We start from the raw sequence: 7,184 nt of genomic DNA on the forward strand, positions 1-7,184 counted from the left end.
AGCACAGTGCATGGACTGTTAAATCAGCTGAGCATGTAATAGAAGTTCTGGAGATGTGACTAATGTAGAGCATGGTGATGAACTGCCAGGAACACCCGTTGCAGCCAGGTCATTGCATTGGCGTTCGACATAACAGTATACATATGATGCACCACCATCTGGTTTTGGGCGAGTCATAAGAGGTCATTTACTGTTTACGAATTAGGTATCTAGTTGCTTGTGAAATGAAAGTGGAAATGGTATAATTGACACTCAAGTTACTGTGTTTCGATTATTAACTATTTATGCAGTCAATACTCTTCTAATTTTGTTTTTTTCAGTAAGACTGTGATACTGTATGTGCCTAATGTTCGTATCATTTAATGTGTGTTGCATGTATCAAAATGTCTGAGAAGAAAGATGCCAGCCAGCAACAGCTGGATGACACAAGCGATCTGAGGATCAATGGGTTACTCCACAGGTAGCTAAAGAAATCAAATAAATGGATAGAACATGCCTGTGTTGTGATTACTGATGAAGAAATTTGTTATTGAGGTATTTAAAAATAAAAAAATTCACAGTTCATTATAATGCTGTATTAGAAGAGCCAGATTCTTCATATGAATAGTGTTGTGTACATGTAATTGTATTCTGACAGTAGGGACAAGCAGCTCAGAATTTAAAACTTTCTTGAAATATTAAAAAATCAATGAAACAGTAAAGTAAATATTATGTAAAAGTGCAGTTAAAGCTCCAGTAGGGATGGAGCTTTCTTTATCTTTTAAGTTCTCTAAATTATAACAAATCAGAAGATCTTAAAAATATATTTGTTGAGAGATATATGACATTTACATCGCATGTCTGCCTATGTATTATTACAGTTTGTTGTTACATATTAATATACAGTACAGAAAGATTCACACCACTTTAACCCAGCAAGATGCATACCTGTTGCATGCTGTAACAGATGGTTTCAGAGCATTGGAATGTTACAGTGAATAGTAGCTGTATCATTATGGAATGTATAGAGACAGCAGGATTTATCCAATGAGGCTTGGCACAGGGAAGCATATTCTTCATTATTTAGATGAATGCTAATATACATCTCCAATCGCGTTGCTGACGTAATATGCATTGATAACTTGTTAACAACAGTTTCAATAACTCTCAATTCATACTCAGAAAGAAATTACAAACTTAAGTTATTATTGATGATTGTTAGTGGGGAAGATAAACGAATCACCATTGTGCCCTACCCAAGCGTGCATCAAACTGTTAAGATAAATCAATTTCTGAAGAAAGAACACATGCATCCGAGTATGTAGTGTGATCTCGTGTAAAAGTTTTTTTAGAAATTGCCTTAGATGACATATACGTGCAATCTCATATTGATCTTGCAATCAAGCATAGTAGTTTATTATCGATTTCTAAAGAGGTAGTATGAGATTTGGCGTGTGAATAGTGGTTTCTCGTCAAAGCACAATAATTTGTTAAAAGCTGAATTGGGAAATGTACAAGTGTGATCTCATACTGGTCTTAAGATTTGTGAATTATTATTTATGACTTCTTATGGTACTCAAAAAATAACAGTTAGTGTCTAGAGAGCTTTCTGTGAACAATGATAGCAGATTGGTTCTCAGAATTATTTTCTTGATTTTCTGATTCTATGAACAAAAGAAAATCAAGTGGTATGCCATTACTTTGCATTTCTAATTTTTAGTTGCGATAAGATTTTTCAGTTCCTAATACTTTATGCACTGTTTGGTGCACAAAGCTTAGAGTCCGTGGCCAGTGAAGAAGAAACTAGTTGGTATGACGACAATAAGTCATCTTGACAAGATAGTACAGATCTACTAGGAGATATGGGTGCAAATAATTCCACCATGTGTGTTGCACATGGAATATCTTTATCGTCGGAAATGTTACATACCTGCAACCCTCCCCCCAATCCCCTTCTTGTAATATAGAGAACTTACTTCTTCCTGTTTTGGGAGTCCTATAAATATTACACTTGGCATACAATCAAGAATATTTCGTGGTGATGGAGTTCGATTTTAAGTAAAATAAAGTTCACCAGACTTAGGACAAAAAATCGTGAAAACTTACAGGTTTGCAGCAGACAGTTCACTCGTGTCCTAGATTAAATTTCATCTTCCTTCGTTGTTTTAAATGGAGTGTTGGTGAAAAATGATGTTGAGACTGATCTGTTGCTGGGAACATTATACACTCCTGGAAATGGAAAAAAGAACACATTGACACCGGTGTGTCAGACCCACCATACTTGCGCCGGACACTGCGAGAGGGCTGTACAAGCAATGATCACATGCACGGCACAGCGGACACACCAGGAACCGCGGTGTTGGCCGTCGAATGGCGCTAGCTGCGCAGCATTTGTGCACCGCCGCCGTCAGTGTCAGCCAGTTTGCCGTGGCATACGGAGCTCCATCGCAGTCTTTAACACTGGTAGCATGCCGCGACAGCGTGGACGTGAACCGTATGTGCAGTTGACGGACTTTGAGCGAGGGCGTATAGTGGGCATGCAGGAGGCCGGGTGGACGTACTGCCGAATTGCTCAACACGTGGGGTGTGAGGTCTCCACAGTACATCGATGTTATCGCCAGTGGTCGGCGGAAGATGCACGTGCCCATCGACCTGGGACCGGACCGCAGCGACGCATGGATGCACGCCAAGACCGTAGGATCCTACGCAGTGCCGTAGGGGACAGCACCACCACTTCCCAGCAAATTAGGGACACTGTTGCTCCTGGGGTATCGGCGAGGACCATTCGCAACCGTCTCCATGAAGCTGGGCTACGGTCCCTCACACCGTTAGGCCGTCTTCCGCTCACGCCCCAACATCGTGCAGCCCGCCTCCAGTGGTGTCGCGACAGGAGTGAATGGAGGGACGAATGGAGACGTGTCGTCTTCAGCGATGAGAGTCGCTTCTGCCTTGGTGCCAATGATGGTCGTATGCGTGTTTGGCGCCGTGCAGGTGAGCGCCACAATCAGGACAGCATACGACCGAGGCACACAGGGCCAACACCCGGCATCATGTTGTGGGGAGCGATCTCCTACACTGGCTGTACACCTCTGGTGATCGTCGAGGGGACACTGAATAGTGCACGGTACATCCAAACCGTCATCGAACCCATCGTTCTACCATTCCTAGACCGGCAAGGGAACTTGCTGTTCCAACAGGACAATGCACATCCGCATGTATCCTGTGCCACCCAACGTGCTCTAGAAGGTGTAAGTCAACTTCCCTGGCCAGCAAGATCTCCGGATCTGTCCCCCATTGAGCATGTTTGGGACTGGATGAAGTGTCGTCTCACGCGGTCTGCACGTCCAGCAGGAACGCTGGTCCAACTGAGGCGCCAGGTGGAAATGGCATGGCAAGCCGTTCCACAGGACTACATCCAGCATCTCTACGATCGTCTCCATGGGAGAATAGCAGCCTGCATTGCTGCGAAAGGTGGATATACACTGTAGTAGTGCCGACATTGTGCATGCTCTGTTGCCTGTGTCTATGTGCCTGTGGTTCTGTCAGTGTGATCATGTGATGTATCTGACCCCAGGAATGTGTCAATAAAGTTTCCCCTTCCTGGGACAATGAATTCACGGTGTTCTTATTTCAATTTCCAGGAGTGTACTAAATGCGAAGGTCTGTTTTTGCACTATTCATTTGAGAATGCATCTTTCGCCTATACTGGTACTTTGCTTCCATAACATTATCAGGTACATGTCAAAATTATTCTCATAAGAAGGGAGAATGGAGTTTAACATGTATACCCATGTACAAAAATGATCAAGGGGAATACTAAGTCAGATCAATCGCATTCGCCCAGCACACCAACTACTGGATGGAGGCAGTAATAAGTCTCTTTAATTAGACCATTATCACGAATGCACTTGGGGCTTATCCCACAGCATTTCAGTTAATATGTGAGTAGGGGACCTTCCATTTTTCCATTTATAGTGACCATATTGTTGATGTGTCATAAGAGATGAATATTTTTGTTTTCCTTCCATTTCTACGATTGAATTGACATTAAGTGCTTCTCAAACAGAGTAGGATTTGTTGAGTTTACTAGGAGGTGCACTTGACTGTTGAATAGTAGGGAGTGGAACAGCTATCTCACCAGCCGATACTCACATTTGGCATGGTAGGTGGAGAATCACTACACTGCACGAATGGCAGCATGTGCTGGCTAGCTACTCTCAATTCTTCTTCAAACAATTTTAAAGAAACCATTTTATAAAAATTTTCTCACACCTTATTGCCTTATTCATCAACTTCCTCATGAACATGTTATCATTTCATTAAAGGTCTAGTTATATTGACATTTAGAAATTAAGTAAATCATTCCAAGAAATTTGTATAGCTAAAAAAGGGGTTCACTATCAGATTCTGTTTGGTACAAATTAAATCATAAATTGCTGCATACTACATGTAGAAAACATATATCCATCTCCAATCTCAAGAAAATGAATGGTATGTAGTGCACTCATTTCCAGACACATGCTCAAACAAGACTGTGAGAGAGAACTATTTATAACATCTGTTGTATCTCAAAACGGGCAAGAGATATCGAAATTAGTTTTTGGCAACTTCTGTATTAGAATGTTATTGAGGTGAATCTCTCTAAACTCTGCTGTGTTTCAAGTTTTAGCAGTAGCAGTAACAGAAGTGTAGGTGTTGCTCAAATCTCACCACTAATAACACTTCTCTGAAGAAGAAAAGGAGCAATAATTCTGTAGAAAATAAATTGCCATTTCTTCTGCAGTTTTGGTTTAATTTTGTACCATAGTGTATTTTTAATCCCAAACATCCCAAAGGATTTTATTTGTATGTGTCATTGATCTGCGAAACATGAAAAGAATTTACAGTGCATAGTATACAATCTTTCTGTTCCATACCAATTCATAGTGATCTGAGCTTTTACATCTCAAATATACCTTCATATGTAAACAATACAATCTATTTTCTTCTTAATAAACTTATAAAAGGAATCAACCATACTTTTCTGAATAAAACTATATCCCTTTTTGGCACTAGAACTATAGTTCTTGTTGTGATAATACAGCTACTTTGTAGCCCTGAAGCTATGATCATTCTGACAACTTACAGAAATCTGTCAAGTACCCATCAGGCCGAGACCTAATTATTAATATCGTTGATGAACTAAGAGATACTTTAGGTGCCATTAAGTTCTTCACTCCCAGACAGGAACGAAAAATGGCGCACTGCTAGTTGTGTATGTTTTCATATTTCTCAGATTATTGAGTTGTAGAAAAAAAGAACTATTAAGGATGAGAATACGATGTGTCAGACAGTGTCAAGGGGAAAGAAGAAATTACTGTATGTTCACGAAATATGGCCTCAGTGAAAGGATGAACTGGAATCATATAAAGATAACAGTACCAACTTGAAAACACATTAGTATCGCATTAGGGGTAAGGTACCAGAGTCACAATGTCTCAAAGCATCACATCAAGTAGAGTTAATAATTTATTTAGTATATATATATTTTCGGAAGAACCTGAAATAACCAAGGGATACCAGTATAATATGTAAGTGATGCCACATGAGATCTTCTGTGCCTCAACGTAAACCATTCTGTGGCATGAGGCTCTAAAAAGGGAAACAACGAAAATGCTTAACTGGGGGATAATAGAACCATCACTGTCACCATAGTAATCCGCTGTTAGCAATAGTGAAACCTAATCGACAAGTAAGTCTAGTGCTGGACTCAAATGAGATTAATAGAATAATCCTGCCAGTAATGACAATACCAGAAATCTTAGATGAACATTTCCATATGTTCCATGGAGTATGATACCTGATGAGCATCGATCTCCATGCTTCCTATTGGAAGATTTTATTAACTGAAAGTTCTAAGAAGTACACTGTATTTTTATTCAGAGTTTGAAGATATCAATTCCGTATTTTTTTTTTCACTTAATGTGAGCGTGGGAGGTTTTACTACAGCTTTGGATACCGTTTTGATTCCTGAACTGCTAAGCAATGTCACACTTTATGTAGGAAATTTTCTCATTGTTACGTCTACATTGGGAGGAACACCTGTACATAACAGAGAAGGTGTTGAACAAATTTTTCCACTGGTGAGTAACTCTTGATTTAGAAAAATCCGAATTTGGAAGAGAGAAATTGATTTTTTTGTGTCATATTACCTCATTCTGTCGTTCCATTCAGTAACGAAAATCTGTTGTAATTATTAAGGAAAAACACCACATAATACAGGACAAAAAAAAAAGGAAACAGCATTTTCTTAAATTAAAGATGCTTCAGTCCATGCTAAAATACTGCACAACCTGGATAAGAGCAAAGATTTCTAGATTACTATTGATGTGTCTTATTGTGGATTGGACATATGACTGTCTCAAGTAAATGATAATAATGGAACAAGTCAAATGTGCATGATTGGTTTTGCGAGTAGAGTATTAATGGAATGTGAGACTATTCAGCAACAAAACTCAAGCTTTAGTTGTGATATGGTCTTTTAAGTAGTTCCAATATTATATACATGGTAAATATGTGAAATTATACTATTAACACAAGGCATACAGCTTCCCACTTAATTGTAAATCACTGCACCCACAGCTTGCATTATGGAATTTATCTCTACAATAACAGTGTTTCGACATTCTACATATCAAGAGAAAAGACATTATACCAGGCACTCTTCCCACATTACCGGAAACAGTGTCCGAATTTTCAAAAGTCATGGAACAGGATTGGAAATTTAAAGTTTATTTGATCAAAGATACCAAACACAGACAATGTTACTTTGGGATGTGCCTCAACATAGGAAATTTACAGGATCAAAATGCCAATGGCGTCAAATCGAGCAGACATTAAAACAAAAGAACTCAGGAAAAGTTTCACAGTTTTATAGATTTTTATAAAGTTTTCTTGCGTGAATATGGAATAAAATCAATATTTATATATCAGTTTTGTCCTCAAGGATATCCTTCTAAAAGGATGTTTTTTTCGGATTGAACAGATTGGTTTTCACTTATGCCGCAAACAAGCAAACTAAGTGGGTGGTATGTTCAACAATACTTGAAGAAATTATACAGCCTTCTGCACATATCCAATTCATATTCACCTTCAGAGCTAATCGTAACCAAACTAGAAAAAAATGAATGGTCGAATCCATTACCACAAGTGCAGTGAGAATATGA

Source organism: Schistocerca gregaria, chromosome 5 (genome assembly GCF_023897955.1).
Source record: "Schistocerca gregaria isolate iqSchGreg1 chromosome 5, iqSchGreg1.2, whole genome shotgun sequence".
NCBI classification, from domain to species: Eukaryota; Metazoa; Arthropoda; class Insecta; order Orthoptera; family Acrididae; genus Schistocerca; species Schistocerca gregaria.